An 18975-nucleotide genomic window follows, 5' to 3' on the forward strand; every position below is an offset into this window, starting at 1 on the left:
AACTCCTGTCATCCTTCTCAAGCCCCAGGCCCAGTTCCTTCTATTTTAGTCTCAATAGATAAGTTCTTCCCCAATTCTGCCAGGAAGGTTGAGCAAAGCCCTTGAGTTTCCCTGGCCACCATCTCAAAATGTATTTCTTCACTTAATTTCCATCTCACTTTCTGTCTCTTCCTCGCAAAGGTAACCTGTATCCTTATCACATTCTCATCCCATTTCTTCTCTAACCTTTCTTCATCAATTATTTCATGTCTTTCTCTTGTTCTTTTAATCTCCTCTACCGGTCCTTCCCCGTAGCCAAGAAACCCTCTTTAAGTTCACTATCATATGTGTTTCTTCCATTTTCACTGCCAAAATTTTCCAAAGAGTGACTTGAGCTCGTTCTTTCTTCACCATTCATGCTTTCTTTTGATCCATTTCAGTATGGCTTCTGTCTGTTCAAATAAGCACATGAAAAGATGCTCAGCATCAGTAGTTATTAGGGAAATGTAAATTAATACTGCAGTGAGATACTACTTGATATGGTTTGGCTGTGTCTCTACCCAAATCTCATCTTGAATTGTAATCCCCATAATCACATGTGTCCTGGGAGGGACCCAGTGGGAGGTAATTGAATCATGGGGGCAGTTTCCACCATGCTGTTCTCATGATAGTGAGTGAGTTCTCTTGAGATCTGATGGTTTTATAAGTGTCTGGCATTTTCCCTGCTGTCTCTCATTCTCTTTCCTGCCACCCTTTGAAGAGGTGCCTTCCGCCATGATTGTAAGTTTCAAGCCCTCCCCAGCCATGCAGAACTGTGAGTCAATTAAACCTCTATAAATTACCCAGTCTCAGGTATTTCTTCATAGCAGCGTGAGAATGGACTAATACACTACTACACCCACTAGAAAGGCTAAAATTACAAAGACTGACCATACCAAATGTTGGTGAGGATGTGGAGAAATTGGAATTGCACATATTGCTGGTGGGAGTATAAAATGTTACAGTCATTTTGGAAGTTTGGCTGTTTGTAAAGGAGGTAAACATATACCTACTATATGATGCAGCTATTCTACTTCTAGGTATTTACTCAGGAGAAATGAAAAAATATACTATGTGATTCCATTTAAATAAAAATCTAGAAAATGTGAACCTATAGTAATGGATAGCAAAGTGGTTGCCTGGGAATGAGTGTATAATGTTGGAAAAATGGATTACAAAGTAGTACAAGGAAACTTTTCAGGGGTGATGGATCATTATGTAGGTTGTGATGATGCCTTCACAGATATATATAAACTCATCAAATTTGATACTTGAAAATGTGTGATTTGTTATACACTAATTATACCAAAACAAAACTATTTTAAAAAATCATAGAACTGCACACGGAAAAGGGTGAGTTTTATAGTATGTAAATTATCCCTCAATAAACCTGACTTAAAAAACAAAACAAAACAAGACATATGGAACCAGGCACAGTGGCATGCACTTGTAGTTCCAGCTACTTGAGAGGCTAAGGCAGAATGATCAGTTGAGCCCAGGAATTCGAAAGCAGCTTGGGCAACATGACAAGACCCCATCTCTAAAAAAGAAATAAAAATATGAAAATGCAATCAATATGGGGAATGAGAGTGCAAAAAGTAATTGTTAAACGCTAATCTCAAAATATTGCATACTTTATAAATCCATTTATATAGTATTTTCAATTGACAGGGTTATACAGATAGAGAGCAGATTAGTGGTAGCCAGGTTTAGGGATAGTAACCATGGGGAAAACTAGGTGACGGGCACACAGGAATTTTCAGTGTTGTTTTTGCAATCGTATGACTAAAGAATCTGTATCACAAAAAGTTTCTTTTGAAAAGGCCTTTTAGATATTGTATTCTCTAATGTGAAACAAAGACAGCATGCCAAAAAATAATCAATCTTTATAATTAAATCTATAGTAATGGTTACTCTGCAGACACTTGAAACTAAATTTCATAGAGATGATTACAATTTAACATTGTATTGTTGTAGACAGAAGGCACAGGAAGAATCATTTTCCAATTTCTGATCACCCTATCTAAATGTTCAAAATCTTAAATTCTCTTTGACTAGATAATACATATAAATGGCTAAAAAATACATGAAAAGTAATACACTGAAAAGTCTTCCTCCAGCATCTGTCATCGATCCACACAGTTCATCCTCCTCCAGAAGTAAACTACTACTATTAATCTTTTATGTATTCTTTCAGAGTTTGTGTCTACACGAGCAAATGCAGATGTATCTTTTTACCCTCCCCCATGCTTTTATGCAAAAGGTAGCTTACTATACCAACTAGTTTTGCACCATACTTTTTTCACATAACAATGTATCTTAAGAAATTTTCAAGGTGGTATGCAGCTTTTTAATTTTTTCTTTTGACAATGAGTATTGTATTATATGACTGTACCATACTTTATTTACTGATCTCCTGTCTAGCCATTTAGATCATTTCCAGACTTCCACTTGTAAAAACAATACTACAGGCTGGGCGTGGTGGCTCATGCCTGTAATCCCAGTACTTTGGGTGGCTGAGGCGGGCAAATCACAAGGTCAGGAGTTCAAGACCAGCCTGGCCAACATGGTGAAACCCTATCTCTACTAAAAATACAAAAAATTAGCTGGGCGTGGTGGTGGGTGCCTGTAATCCCAGCTACTCGGGAGGATGAGGCAGGAGAATCGCTTGAACCCGGGAGGTGGTGGTTGCAGTGAGCTGAGATTGAACCACCGCACTCCAGCCTGGGAGACAGTGCGAGACTCCGTCTCAAAAAAAAAAAGAAAAAAGAAAAACTACAGTTAATATTCTTATATTTATGTCATTTCACACATGAGCAAATATATATATATAATTGCCAGTATTTGGCTTTTTAACCTAGAAAAAAATTTATATTGTTCAGTCTAATATCTGTAGAGTAAATGTTCACATATGTAATTCTTTGAGACAAAATATTTAGCATCCTTTTGATTTTCTGATCTACTTCCAGATACTCGTGATAGTCTGGATGTTTAAAATTTGTAAAAGGGAGTGGGGAACCTTTATTTAAAAGCTCCTATTCAATATAGTTAAGGGGGAAATACCCATGTACACAGGGCTATTTCTGGAAATCCTTTACCAGTAACTTCATTCAGTAACATATCTAACTCTAACCCTGATCTAGCTGTGTTAGGCTTCCTTGCCTGCTAGTGAAAGCCTTTGCTCTCCCCTTATTAAAAGGCCTGAACATAAAACTCTGAGACTGTTTATCCTTCCCAAGGGGGGCATTGCAAAAAAAAATCTTCTTATTCGCTATCAGTGTTACTCTCTATTGATCATCACAATTATTGCAACTTTAATATTATGACATTGTATGTCTTATGCAATATTAGGTTCTCTGAAAAAGGCTTTGTGTACATATGACAAATAGGTGGAGTATGCTCTTCTACACAGTGAGCCAACCAGCCGTCATCTTGGCTTCTCCAAAACTGGTTTTGTGTGTGTGTGTGTGTGTGTGTGTGTGTGTGTGTGTGTGTGACAGAGAGAGAGAGACAGAGAGAGAGAGACAGAGAGAGAGAGCATAAATATGGCAAAATTTAACAACTGATGAATATAGGTAAAGGTGAACAGTCTAGAGTGTTCATGGTACTGTTCTTTCAAATTTTCTGTAGATTTAAAGTTTTTCTTTTTTTTCTTTCCTTTCTTTTTTTTTAAAGGCAGGTCTTGTCACCCATGCTGGAGTGCAGGGGTGCGATCACAGCTCAATGCAGTTTCAACCTTCTGAGCACAAGTAATCATCCAATCTTAGCCTCCTGAGCAGCTAGGGCTACAGGCGTGTGCCACCACAATTGGCTGATTTTTTATATTTTTGTAGAGATGAGGTCTCGCTCTGTTGCCCAAAGTAGTTTCAAACTCATGGCCTCAAGTGATCCTCCTACCTTGGCCTCCCAAAGTGCTGGGATTTTAGGTGTGAGCCACCACACTCAGCCTAATGTTTTTCAAAAGAAAAAGTTGAGAGCATATTCTTTGTTGAGATTATTTATTGTGAATGAGGGGCTGCTGCTTCGTTACCTATTGTGTTCTTTTTTGTTTTGTTTTGGTGTTTCTAGGTTTGAAGACATCTTAGAAACTCCACTTCTAAATAAAAATTAGAATAAATGATAATAGCAATTTATACTTTTTAAGGATTTCCTCTGTGCCACATGTTAGGCTAAGCATTTTATATGGATGATCTCATGTAAACCTCTTATCAGTCTATTATTATCTTCATCATTTTTCAGATAGGGAAACTCAGGCACAGTGAGGTTAAATAATTTGCCTAAGGTCACACAGCTATCATATGGTAGAAATGCTACTTGCCACCATTTCTATCTCTATATTTCTGTACTTCGCCTAGGTTTCATTTGCCCTGGTCTTTATTTTCCTCTGAAGTATTTTGAAGTGAGAGATAGGTTATCCTCTGGCTCAAATTTTTAAAGAATTAACCTAATCCAGATAATAGGATGATGTGAAGGCCTCATGAAAACGTAAAAATTGATATAAACAGGAAGAAAAATCTTTTCTTTTTTAAAAGAGATAGTCTAGCTCTGTCACCCAGGCTAGAGTGCAGTACTACAATCATAGCTGACTTCCTGGGCTCAAGCAGTCCTCCCTTTTCAGCCTCCCCAAGTAGCTGGGACTACAGGTGTTCATCACCACATCCAGCTAATTAACAAAAAAAAAGTTTCTACAGATGGAGTCTCACTATGTTCCCCAGTCTGGTCTGGAAATCTTGGCCTTAAGTGATCCTCCCACTTTGTTTTCCCAGAGTACTAAGACCATCCTCCCTCTTTAAAGTACTGAAATTACAGGCATGAGCCACCATGCCCAGCCCCGTTTTTTTCCTCTTAATTTTCTTTTCCTTTATTTCCTTTATTTTACTTTATTTATTTATTTTTGAGGCAGGGTCTCACTCTGCCATCCAGGCTGAAGTGCAGTGGCACAATCTCAGCTCACTGCAACCCCCACCTTCTGTGCTCAAGGGATCTTCCCACCTCAGCCTCCAGAATAGCTGGGACTACAGGTGCACACCACCACACCTGGCTAATTTTTGTATTTTTGTAGAGACGGGATTTTACCATGTTGCCCAGGCTGGTCTCAAACTCTTGAACTCAAGCAATCCGCCAGCCTCTGCCTCCCAGAGTGTCAGGACAACAGACATAAGCCACTGTGCCTGGCCCAAGTTTCTTAATATATTAATTTGCCAAGCTCTACAAGCAAGAACTGCTTTGTGTACATACAGTAGTCAAAACTTGCTGGCCCCTTTTCTGAGTTTGTTTATTTGTTTATACACTTACTGGCCTGCCAAGGGGCATTATTGTTCTTTTTCTGTATATTTCCTGTACATTTCCCTCTCTGTTGACTCTTTGCTTTCAGAACTTAAACAGGTTCCAGTGTTCCTGTCTTAACAACCGTTGCCATTTACTACACACATCTTCTAACCACCCCCATCTCTCTTCTTCAAAATAAGCTCTCCTCATAAACAATTCCTATGAGAGACCATAGGGGTATTTCCCCATTTCCTACTGGCTCCTCTATCCCTCCCAGCTACCCCCACAGACTGTGCTCCCAGTGACCTCCTTTCCTTCTAGCAATTTTCCTATGCTATTCTTTTATTTACAAAACTGGAACTGTATTTTATGCACAGATATTTTATAGCTTGATTTTTTTCCTCCTTTAATATTAGGGACTTTCTTTTTCCAAGTCATTAATTTTTAAAAACTTTTTATTGATGAATAGCATACATGCAGAAGCATGCACAAACGATAAGTTTGATAACCTTTCACAAAATGTCGTTAGCGTCCAAATCAAGGAAAAGAAATTGCAGAATCCTAGAATCTCCTCCCAACCCACTCCTTTCAGTCACTTCATCCAACTTCCAAAGCAATCCTGACTTCTAACAGCACAGATTGTTTTACATATATGAAATGTATGTAAATAGAATCATACAGTGTGTACCTTTTCTGTGTCTCACTTCTTTCACTAAAGATTATGATGTTTATGAGATTCATCCATATTGTTCCATGCACTTGTAGTTTGTTATTCTCACTGTTATATGATATTCTATTGTGTGTTTACGCATTAATATGTTTTAAAACATAATGTTAATTGCTATGTAATATTCCATTATAGGGATAATTAATTAACTTATTAATTACCCATCATTTTTGCCAGGTTTTCACTATTAGAAATAACCCCATAATAAACATCTTTCTGTAAATACTTGAAGAAATTTCTGACCATTCCTTAGAATAAATCCTGGAAATGGATTTACCAGCTAAAAGCTTATACATTCTTCAAAAGTTCTGATACATATTGCCAAATTGCCTTCTAGAAAGCTTATACCTGTTTACTTTCCTGCTGGCACAGTACCTGACACATAAACATTCAATAACATTTTGTTTACATGAACTGGATGAACTAAATTCTTTTATATCTTAGAATCCTAGAAGCTGAGTTTTCTGTGTCTTTGATCTGCCTTCTTTCCAGTTCATTTTTGTTTTAATGAATTTATACTAAAAACAATTTAATAGTATATAGGGCGCAGCTTCCCCTCCCGACCTTATTCTTTTTCAAAAATAATCTGGTTATTCTTGCTCCTGTTTCTTTTTTTTTCTAGTAGAAATTTAAAATATACTGCTGCATTCTGGAAAAATCACTGGAGATCTTATGAAATTGCATTGCTGGCATTTTCTTTACATTAATGTGGAAAAAAATGACATATTTATATGTTTATAATCCTATCCAGAAATGATTCTCCATTTATTTAATTATTTTTTATGAAATGCATTTCAGTAAAGTTTTATAGGTTTATTGTTGCAGTAAAGTTTTATAGCTTTATTCTTAAAATTTAAAAATTTTATTTGTGAATATTTTATATTTTGTGACTACTGGGAATGAGATATTTTGTTTCCATTATAATTTCGTTACATGAAAGCTATTGTATCTTCTATATTAATTTTGAATTCATCCTTTTTACCAAGCTCTTATTAATGTTAACAGTTTTTCCCTTATAATACTTTTGGGTCTGTGAACATTTAATTTATAATTTCAGAGAGGGAGAAATTAATATGTAGAATAAAGAAATAGAAAAATGGTAACCTTGAAAAATATTAAAAAATAGAAATGTAGAATTCTGATCTGTTCTTTTAATGCATTGAGGTACTCATTTTTATCAGTTCTCAACTATTTTCTCTAGCCTTGTATTTTGAATGAAGCAGCAAGTCACAAAGTTAAACATAAAACTAATGAAGTTGTAGAAGGTAAAAATAGTCTATCATTACGTTAGGAAAAGTAGTTACGAAAACCACATTATTTACCCATTATACTACTCTATACTTTTTCCATTCTCTCATTTTTAAAAACTTCTATTTTATTATCTGTTCTCTATTTTGCTTCTCTGTTTTTTTTTAAGAATACAATAGCTTGGGAATAATTTTTTAAAATACTAATGGAAAATAAACTTTAGGATAAATAAGGGAAAAAAATAAAAGTCTTTCAGTTTTCCTCTCGGATTTTTTTTCTCACGTATTCTCATATACTTTTCTGTTCTTTTGGATCACTTTAGTGATTCTCTTCCTTCTTACAGCATGTATTCATCTGAATGCCTTCATACATGCGTGCATGTGAGATACCAGTATTTGTGTCAGGGGTTGTCTTATCTCATCTTTTTCCTCACAGATAAGAAAATGTGTCTAAGTCGTGTATCTACATGCTATTGCATAGATAATAAAATAATTTTTTCTCAGTTTACTTTCAATTTCTAAAATTTTTTTTATTTTCTTTTTTATTCATTTTAAATTGTAGGGTTTTTTTTTTGTTTAATCCTAAAGATAGTTTTAAGTACCTATAAACTTGAACCACAAATGTAATCAGAAAATAATACTTTAATCCTAGTTAATCCACGTTATTGACCGTCTGTGCCTACAAGCCGAAACAATAGCAGAATGTCTTGTGTATAACCTCTTTTTTTTTTTTTTTTTGAGACAGAGTCTCTTTCTGTCACCCAGGTTGGAGTGCAGTGGCGTGATCTCGACTCACTGCAACCTCTGAGTTCAAGCGATTCTCCTGCCTCAGCCTCCCAAATAGCTGGGACTACAGATGCACGCCAACACACCCAGCTAATATTTTTTGTATTTTTTATAGAGACAGGGTTTTGCCATGTTGGCCAGGCTGGTCTCGAACACCTGACTTCGGGTAATCTGCCTCCCTCAGCCTCCCAAAGCGCTGGGATTACAGGCATGAGGCATCGTGCCCAACCTAGTGTATAATCTGTTATGTGGACCCACATACTCACTGGCAAAGTCTGATCTAGAGATTAACTGTCTTCTTTTGAGATGGTGGTTTTGCTGATTTTTAGGAAGAGACTATCTAGGGTCTCATTTAATCCTTGTAAGAGACAGGCTGGTTGCACCCATCTTGTCTAAGTTTGTAAAATGAAACTAGGTCAGATCAATTACAGATAGTTGTAACTTGCTCAAAATAGTCTATAAGCCAGGGCTGTTGGTTATTAAAATACATTTTTTCTCTTATCAAAATCAAAGGAATTAATTATTTCTCATGACTGTAGAATTGGACTATGACAACTTGAGAATCCTATCTTTTGTAGAATAGAATAGAAGTTTTTTTTTTTTTTCTGAAAGAGAAATTCAGATGCTGCACGGTTTGTGTCTTTGGGTGTTTGCTGAGCTACGAGGCTGGGAAGTGAGAATCAGAATGGACAATCAGGACACTGTATTCAGATTTCACTTATAAAATGGGTTTGGAAATGAGGATGAAGGGCAGTAGCCAAAATAATCTCAAAGGCTGCTTCCAGGTCTTAACTACCAAGATTTGTAGCTTAAAAACGAACTATTGGGAATTATAGAGGTAAACGGATGTGCTTTCATTAGAGAGGTGTAAAACTGGTTCTAAGTCCTTAAAAGAAAGTAGAAACAAAGCACCAAAGCCAGAAACAATTACACCAGCAGAATACTTAAAAACTAACAACAAAAAACTGTTTTCATAGGCACCCTGTTACACGCGGTAATGCAGTTTGTTTTGTACGATGTTATAAAATGATCAGTATACTGTATTTCTGGTTAAGCAAAATAAGACCAAAAACTGACATGGTATGCTGTCTACTCTAATTCAGTACATTCACCAAAAGGAGATGAAATTAAAGATGAAGAAGAAATTAAAGAATTAAGGAAGAAATTAAAGATGATAAATGGATCCAGTTTGCCTATGGCAAACTGATAGTATGCCATTCTGAAGGTAGATATTGCTTATGAAGAAAATTTTGAGTGAATTGTTTCCTTTTATAATTGTATTAGAAGAAGTGTGGATCTTGACTGTAGACAGACTTTAGTTTAAATTTGGCTCTGCTATTTAGGAGTTTTGTGACACTGGGAACTTTTTAAACTCTCTTTTGTTATTTGCTTCACTTATTAAATCAGCAAAATCATTCCTACTTAATAAAGTTATTGGAAAGAGCTTATTATAAGGAGTTTGTCCCCTTTCATGAAATTTTCAAGGAAATTGTGATTTCCATGACTTAAAATTTTCTACTTAAAATCTCTCTTTTTTTTTTTTTTGAGACGGAGTCTTGCTCTGTCGCCCAGGCTGGAGTGCAGTGGTGCCACCTTGGCTTACTGCAAGCTCCGCCTCCCGGGTTCACGCCCTTCTCCTGCCTCAGCCTCCCGAGTAGCTGGGGCTACAGGCACCTGCCACCATGCCCGGCTAATTTTTTGTATTTTTTTTTTTTAGTAGAGATGAGGTTTCACTGTGTTAGCCAGGATGGTCTCGATCTTCTGACCTGGTGATCTGCCCTCCTCGGCCTCCCAGAGTGCTGGGATTACAGGCGTGAGCCACCGTGCCCGGCCTACTTAAAATCTTTTGAGGAAAAGTGCTATATCAGAAAATAAACAAGACCAACCCAGTTACATATTACCATATCATCTGAATATGTTTTACATTAGCTTCTGCCCTTCCTTCTTAGAAAGGTTCCCTAATTGTCTGAACTGTGTTGGAGATTTCGTGGCATGTGTAGTATTTGTGGAGAACTTTTCCTGTATGGTCATTTCCAAGTGTCTAAAGAATCTGGTATCAGTCCTTCAGATTTTAGAAGGTTAAGAGAAAAAGACACTAATAAATCAAGTAGGCATAGAATTTTGTATAAGAAGTGAATCTGGGTATGGTAAAAAGTTGTGATAGAATGAAAACTTTCTGAACAGTGGTTTGGGAGAAATGCAGTAAGACTTTTAAGAAGTCAATCATTCATTTACTCATGGAATCGAATATTTCTTCAATATTGATTGTGTGTTCAGTGGAAAAAAGTGACGTGGAATGGGGAAGAATGTTCAAGACACACAGAACAGCACAGCTGAAAGGAAGCAGGTTTGAGGATCTGAAAGTTGCTTTATGATTGGAGTGTAGAGTTGGGCCGAAGGGATGAAAAGGGATGAGAGAGTGAGTCAGGGGACCGATCATCCTGGACTTACGAGCCATGAAAAGGAATTTGACCTTTATCCTAAGCACAATAGGGGCGATAAAATAATTGTGAGATGGGGCAGAGGCCAGGTCTGTGTTAAGAAAGAGTAGGAGAATGGATTGAAGGAAGGAGAACAAGTAGAGGAAGGGAGATTGATTGTGTGGCCGCTTGTGGAAATCACGGAAATCATGGTAGCCTAAACTTGAGTAGAATCAGTGGCTTTAGAAAGCTGAACGTGGAGGCCAGCATACAAAAGAGGCAGCTAGCTGACTGACATGATGTGAGGAGTGAGGGAGGAAGAGGAAGCAGGGCAATTGGTGATGCTTTTTCTTCCTTGACACAAAGAGTACCTAGGAGGAGAAGGTGAAAGGGGTAAAGGATTAGTTCCATTTTAGTTGGTGGGTTAAAGGAACTTGTGAGATGTATCTATCAATATATTTATCTGTGTACCTATCTATATATCATATTCATGTATTCTAATCATCCTAACTACGCCTCTCATTTATTTTTTATTTGGAAATAATTTCAAACTTAAAGGTCACAAAAACAGTACAGAGTGCTTTTTGTTTTTTTGGAATCTTTTGAGAGTAAATTGACAATATGATGTCTCATTACTTCCCAATACCTGAGTGTGCATTTCCTAAAAGCAAGGGCATCTCCTACATTTATGTTTTGTCCCAGTGATGTCCTTTACAGCAAAAGGATCCAGTCTAGAATCACATGTTGCATTTACTCGGGATGTCTCTTTAATTTCCCTCCATCTTGAATGGTTCCTCAGTGTTTCCTTGACCTTCAATATCTAGACATTTTTGAAAATTACAAGCTAATTATTTTGTAAAATATCCCTCAATTTGAGTTTGTCTGACATGTTTTGCAATTAGATGCAGGTTATGATTCAGGAGTTTTTGCTAGGAATATCACAATAATTATGTGTTCTTTTCATTGCAATCTATCAGACGGTGCACAGCTCCTGTTTGTTACATTACTGAAAATGTCAACCATCATCATTTACTAATTTTGCTATGAGATGGGGAGGTAGATGCGTAGTGTACAGATCAGCTGATGGTTTACAGAAGAGTAAACATTCAGAATTCTCTCCCACCCCCCATAAGCCTTGTTCAGAGAAATATTTTTTACATAATAACTGTAGTCTTTATTGTTATTATAATTTGTATTATTGCCCACTGAATTTATTATCAGTTTAGTGGAGAAGAGAAATACTTTGCTCTTGCCTTAGATTGAAAGGCTCTCCCTGTTGCCACTGTGCTCTGGTTTCCAGATGCCTTGCTCTCACTGGGATTGATGTGCTTTCTCACAGGGTGAAGAGAGAACCTGACAGCCATAGGAGGAGGAAGGTTTGCCTCATTTTAAGTCCGGATGTGGTTAAAGCATGGGAGTGGGAGAAGAGAAGGGATTTGACTGAGACAAGTTGATTTGAGTGAAGCCGCTACTCTTAGACAACTTTGCGTAAAACAGCTGGTTAGTTAATATGTTTCTCTTTTATTCCATGCTAGTCCTCCAAGCCTTAAAACAACTTATTAGAGATTAGAATTTTTAAAATCTGTTTTGCAATAAGGCACATGTCCAGTTGAATTCTAATTTCACTAAACCTGCCCCCTAGAAAACTGCTGAACTTATTTGAAAACACTGAGTCATGATGATATAAATATATGATGGGGATTTAATGAAGTAGGTCTAATTTCAAGAATATCTAATTTATGAAACCAAGCAGTACTGTGGAATTTGTTGGTAATTAGAAATACAGGTTTAAAGTATATAAACCATATATGATTTTCATAACTTTAAAGGAGTAAATGTTTTTACTCTTTAATCAGTCTTGATATTAGTGATTCCTTCTTTACAAACTGAAATGACTCCAGATTTTTTTAAACATACTGTTATTTTTAGAGGAATTAAAAAATATATTGCAAGTTTGTTGCCATGTGTTTCTAGTATAGTACTGCTTTGAAAATATAGGTGTTTTAAATTAATCAAATACATATTAGTAAACTTTAAAATACAGCACTGAATACAATATGATAAATAAAATTACTTTATCAAAACTCCTTTGGAGTCTCAGCCAACTTTTATACTTCATGTTATTTACCTCAAACTCCATTGTAACTATGCAGAACCCAGTAAAATCTCTTCTCTTTCTCCTTTCTCCTATACTGTCTTGTCTACAGAATACCAGAGACCTATCAGTTTTCCTAATGCAGCTTCAAAGGCACTATTGACTCCTTGCCCTGTTTCTTCTACCCTTGCAAACTTCTGGGAAGTATTTCCAAGTATCTTATAGCTGAGCTACCCTGTCCTTATTGTAGAAATCCCATCCAAATTTCACATTAGGGTTATGATTGTAGATCTCTCCTTAAGCCTTTTGTTCAGCTTCTGCCTTTCACCCAGGTCAAAGTGCTATTAATAAGCTTATTTCCTATTACCAAAGTGTATCATCTTAAATTTCCTTCACCTAACCTAGAGCTTCATCAGAAACTTAAATTTTTCTGAGACTATTGCTACCCTCTCTTGATCATACCATGTTTGCCGCAATGCACCAGTCAGGAAACAGCCGTTTAGTCAGAGCCTACTTGGTGCCAGTCACTTTACCAGATGCTGAGAATACTGTGGCAAATAGACACATTATTGTCCTCATGGAACTGATAGTCTGGTGGGAACAACAACTATTAAACAAGGCAGTGCGTGTAATTAAGTGATTGCATATGTGTGAAGTGGTTTGGAGAAGAAGGAGAACATGTAACTTGTAAAGCAGACATGCGTTTTATTGGGGTAGTCTTGAGGTAGTTATGTTGAAGCTGAAGCATGAAGATTGAGTACATATTGTTAGCTGGTTGAAATCTGGGTTGGGGAATATTTTAGGCCAAGAGTGGTCCCTTCTCTATCATCACATTTTACTCTGTAATCAAGCAGGTTCTCATACTATTTATTCTCATACTATTTAGCCGTGCCACTTGCTCACTGTCACCCAGTGCTTCTTCTTTCTTAGTGAGCTCTTGCTTTTATACCTTTCTATATTTCTGATTTTATAGTATCATCCTATTTTGGAATTCCTGAGGTCAGAGTTTTCAAGCTGTTAGATTAGGATCTACCAGTAGCAGGCTCTCAATGTCTGATTTGTCCACTGCTTCCTACCTGGTGACTCTCCTTTTCCTTCTCTCAACTCCTCAGATTTTCTGTGATTTCTACAGGAAGCAAAGCCAGCAGTCAGGTAAAGGGGTTGGGGAGTTGGTGGGGGTGGGGACTTAGAATATTTGTCGATATCAAACCTCTCCCCACCAAACACTTGAATTTCATTTTCAGCAACCTCTTCTTCCCATTCTAGTGACATCAAGACTTAAGAAGATTGAAAAATGTCCCATCTTCAGAGGAAATCTAGGTATTTTGCTCTAGATCATTAAAGGTTATACATATTAGCCCTGAAATTCTCCATAATCTGTAATTGTGCTTCATCTGTTGCCTAATACTTTATATTTTAAATTTCTTCATTTACTTAAAAATTTCTATTTTTGTAACTAGCAGTTTACATTTTTTTAGAGTGAAGCATATTGATATGCAGTATCAATAACATTGTCAGTACTGGTGATATACATACAAGCAAACTTGCAGATAAACATCAACAAAAGCAACATGATTGTACTAGTACAAAGCAGTCAAAGTGTGCTCCTCTGATACTGGTTATTATGTTTTTGCTTTAAGGCATAGTAGCTGGGCAGGTGGTCGAACTATTTCTTGTAGCCAGGTAGGAAGGCTTTTTATCGAGCCATAACCAATTCTATGGCCGAGAGAAAAAAAACACATTTCCCTCACATGACTTTCCTTTTCCCTTTAAATACCTATTTATTAAAATAACCATGTGAATATGGAGTAGAGACTTCTTATAACATCTGTATGAAAATAATTGTTAGAACAAAACTAAAACAAATTGAAAAAGTACCAATTTATTGTTTTAAATAGAGAAAAACATCTTATTTCCTTAATTTTTTAATTACTAGTAATAAAACCAATGTAATATTTGCCATCTTAAACTATTTTTGAGTATATAGTTTATTTGTGGTAAGTACATTCTCATTGTTGTACAACAGATCTCTAGAACTAAAACTGAAACTCTGTACTCGTTAAACAGAACACCCCTTCTCCCCTCCCCACAGACCCTGGAAACCACCATTCTGTTTTCTGTCTCTATGAATGTGACTACTTTAGGTATGTCATATAAGTAGAATCATACAGTATTTGTCTTGTGACTGGCTTATTTTAGTTAGCAATGTCTTCAAGTTTCATCCATGTTGTAGCATGTATCAATTTCCCCTTAAAGCTAAATAATATTCTACTGTATGTTTGTTTATACTACTTTTTTTAATTCATTCATCTGTCAGTGAAGACTAGGGTTGCTTCCACCATTGGCTATTGTGCATGGTGCTACTGTGAACATGGGTGTATGTTCAGATATTTCTTTGAGACTCTGCTTTCGGTTCCTTTGGGAACATTTACTTAGTGAGCCCCAATCTTCTTACAGAGTTATTTATTCTGTACATATTAGAATGTGGGCGGAATTGATGAACGGAAGGAGGTGATAGTGACTGTAAAAAGTAGGCAGATAATAGTCTGTCCACTGTTTAAGGCTCTCTGTCTGCTTCAGTGTTTCTCAAAGTGTTGTCCATGTACCACTTGCATTAGAATATCTGGGATATTTTGATTCTTAGGCCTTTCACCAGACTTTTCAAGTCAGACTCTCTTGTGAGACTCAGGAATTTGCACCCCAGGGGATTCTTGTGTACACCGGAATGTGAGATGCATTACCCTACTGGTAACTAGACATCCCAGGATTTATCTGTGTTTATGCGGATGAAAACTCTGTTCCCTGCTACTAATAGCACCTTGCTTTTGGGGGACACATCCATCCCATGCCAGCCTATGATTTTCACTTTATTCTGTCTGCATATTGTAGCCCAACTAAAAGTCTCATAAATGTAGTAAAGGAGGGCAGCCCTGAGTTTATAACCCTAAACTTGGATTCAGGCCCATTCAGGCCCTTCTTCTCAGGCTCCTAATGGTGATTCACTATTGCTGTGTCTGCTTCTAATCAGTGGGCCAGTGAACAGGTTAGAACTTCCTCCCTCTGGCCTTGTAGTGTTTAGGCTTACCTGAGTTCTTAAAGGGACCAAATCTCTTTCCTGATACGAACATTTTAAGTATGGCATAGCAAATTGTGATCCTAATTAAGGCAGTAATTTCTCACGTTCATCTTGAATAGCTGAATGACATGTGTGACATCTTTAATAAAACCAACCAGCTTCTGCATTTTGAAACTGAACTCTGTCTTCATCTAGTTATCACATTGTGCTATCTCTAACATGTGTTCTTTGCTTCTGATTATTACATGATCTGTGATTTGCAAGTGACTGTTTTTCATTTTTTGTTTTTTTGATACAGAATCTCACTTGCTCTGCTGTCCAGGCTGGGGTGCAATGGTGCGATCTTGGCTCACTGTAACCTCCGCCTCCCGGGCTGAAGCACTCCTCCTGCCTCAGCGCCCAAGTAGCTGGGACCAGAGGCCCACACCACCACACCTCTAAGTTTTGTATTTTTAGTAGACATGGGGTTTCACCATGTTGGCCAGGCTGGTCTCGAACTCCCCACCTCAGGTGATGCACCCGCCTCAGCCTCCCAAAGTGCTGGGATTACAGGCGAGAGTCACTGTGCCCAGCTGGAGCATATTTTATTTTCTATTTACATATTTAGGCTTTAAGCTGTACACACTAAAAATATTTTTTTATGGCAGTCCTGTTTGTTCTCAGCAGAGCCTGTAGAGCCTGTTGTCAGTGGAATGCTGAGAACAGCCCTTTGTAGAGCTTTCTATTGGCATTATTTTGGGATTCAGGCTGAGGAATGGTTGACCCAACTTATGCTTCCAGCAGTATGTAAATTTACTCTGACATGGGAGAGATATTAACAGCAGCAACAACAAAAAAATCTTTCAAGATGCAGATTTGTACAGCATAATACAGTATTGTACAAATGTACATATACAAAATTAATTTGGCCTTTTCAGTTTCTAGTCTTCCAGCCTGGAAGTAAGAATTGTTTTTAACAAAGTGTTAAACGGCTAAATTGATGTTTTGGGGTTCCGTCAAGATCTTCCAGAAAAATTATTATCCCATAGCTACAAAGTAACGAGACTCAGAACTAAGGACATCAGTGAAGCCCAAGACAAGTTAATTAAGAGCAGGCCGGTAGGACTGACCGGTGGATATGACCTCATTTAGATTTGTTGGTGTTCTTACTTTCCAGATTAAGCATGCTTAACTATTCAGTGTGGCCCAGTGCTTTTAAAGTAGTAAGCTTGTTTTTGAGCTGTATGATTCGAATAGCAATCACATTTAAAATCTAACATGGTGCCTAAAAGTTGTATAGAAATATGTATGAAAATTCACACTAATATATTTTAACGTAGACTACCTGTTCTGATGAACTCTTAGTTTGAAACTTTCTTTATATTTTAGCAATCATTTATCATTCTTTTTATTAGCTCTTAGTGAGTGTGTATGCAGCATTTTCTTTCTTACTGTCCTTCTCCCACCTACAGTCAAATCAACAGATGTTTATTGAGCATTCACTTTGCATGTGCCAATTCTTTCCTTTGCCAATTTTGGGTGTTAATAATTTTGGTATGCTAATTTATTACATGCTCTGTGCCATTTTAATTTGCTTTTCTTTGATTCACAGTCAGCTTGTACCCTTTCCTATATTTGTTTGCTAACTGCATTCCTTCCTCTATGGCTTAGCTGTTCCTATTCTTGGCTCATTTTCCTTTGAGGTTATAACAGTTGTCAACAGAATCCTGACCAGGCTCCTGGGCAAGCCATGTCTTAACCAATTAGTACTTTTGTTTTCTCTCTATTCCTCTTTTCTTCATTATGGTGGAAAACAGACAGGGATTAAATGGACAGAATTAGAAAAAGTAGGAGGGGAAACTAAACTGAATTGGAAGAGATTTAAATGTAATGTGTTTAAAACTGAATTGGATAACTTAACTCAAGCTTTGATAAGTAATGGGAAGCACCATGATATTATGGAATAATTTGTCATTGTCAACAGACTTGGGTTTTAGTACCAGGTCTGCCTCTGTTAAATGAATGCAATAAAGCCTACCTCACAATGCTGCCAGAGCATTTTATAAGATTACATGTACGGGCCTTCCCCTCTCATCCTCTCTGTCTTAGTTTGTTTGGACTGCTATAACAAAATACCATAAACTGTGTGGCTTACAAACAACAGAAATTTATTTCTCGCAGTTCTGGAAGTTGAGAAGTCCGAGATCAAGATGCTGGCAGGTTTGGAGTCTGATGAGGGCGTGCTTTTTGGTTCGTAGAAGGCATCTTCTTGCTTCATTTTCACATGGCAGAAGGGGACAGCCCAGCTCTCTTCAGCCCCTTCTAAGGGCACTAATCACTCGTGAGGGCTCCACCCTTATGACCTCATGACCTCCCAAAGGCTCCACCTCTTACTACCAACACATTGGGGATTAGGTTTCAATATACGAATTTTGCAGGGATCGGGGAGGACACAAACTTTCAGTCCATAGATTCTCTGATGCTGAACGAGCATATCGCTAATTGCTACATGCAAAGACAGAATAGCAGTCGAAACCAAGACCTTACCCCGGCTTCCCATCCTTCTCTGCAATTAGTGTCTAATATGTTTTCCCATTTAATCTTTATAACAGCCTTAGTATGTATCATTATTCCCATTTTTCAGATGAGGAAATTGAGGCACTGAGAAGTAACTTGTACAAGGTCATAGATTTGGTAGAGGATTTGGGTAGAGTTCTTTCAGATTTCAAATCCATTCTCTTTCCACAGTGCCAGGCTGCCTAGAATAATGAGTGTGACTGAAGAATGAAAAGGAGTTAATGGTGTGGCCATTCCCCTGTTCTTTCCACTACTTCACTTGGTGAATGACTAATAGGCAAACACTCCCAGAGGGTATTTGCATTTTAAAAGCGAGCTCATTAACCCTAATGAATCTCTAATTGGTGGAATTTGTGGGGGAGATATTTTTAAGTACTGGGGCTTTCTCCTGTGTCTTCAAGGTGCCTGGCTATCTTTTCTTCTTTATAGATTATCAACTATTCTGGAATCAGAATCGTGTAGCAGAATGCAGTCACATACTGCTAGTCTGCCCCAAATGCATTAACAGGGAGTCATGAATTAAAAGGCAGCCATGAAAAAACATTGGAAGGAAAAAAGTGTGGGTTAGCATTGTCTAAAATGAATGTCCAAAAGCAAGTAAATTTGGCCATATAGAGAGTCTTCCGAAGAGTCAGATGAAAAGAATATATTTTATAACGAAATTTAACTTTAGAAATGTTATATCAGCATTTCCCATGGTGTGTTAATGAAGCTCTGCAAGATGTTTAATAGGTGTCAGATGAATAAAATGGCTCCACGGTCAAATACACTTTGAAAAAAAA

General features: G+C 37.2%; 1 protein-coding gene across 5 annotated transcripts in view; it reads left to right on the forward strand.

The window, feature by feature from the left end:
* UMAD1 (UBAP1-MVB12-associated (UMA) domain containing 1) overlaps nt 1-18975 on the forward strand; it is a 236817-nt gene that overhangs the window by 131903 nt on the left and 85939 nt on the right. For 2 of the 5 annotated variants that reach the window (XM_055347214.2, XM_063708385.1), the window contains 3 exons: nt 11806-11966; nt 13674-13713; nt 13828-13881. The exons of 2 other annotated variants lie outside the window; for them this stretch is intronic. The gene's annotated coding sequence lies outside the window, so the exon portion shown is untranslated. The remainder of the gene's footprint in view (nt 1-11805; nt 11967-13673; nt 13714-13827; nt 13882-18975) is intronic. One more of the 5 variants, XM_055347213.2, reaches the window with a different exon arrangement.

The sequence above is a fragment of the Gorilla gorilla genome, chromosome 6, assembly GCF_029281585.2.
Source record: "Gorilla gorilla gorilla isolate KB3781 chromosome 6, NHGRI_mGorGor1-v2.1_pri, whole genome shotgun sequence".
Lineage (NCBI taxonomy): Eukaryota > Metazoa > Chordata > Mammalia > Primates > Hominidae > Gorilla > Gorilla gorilla.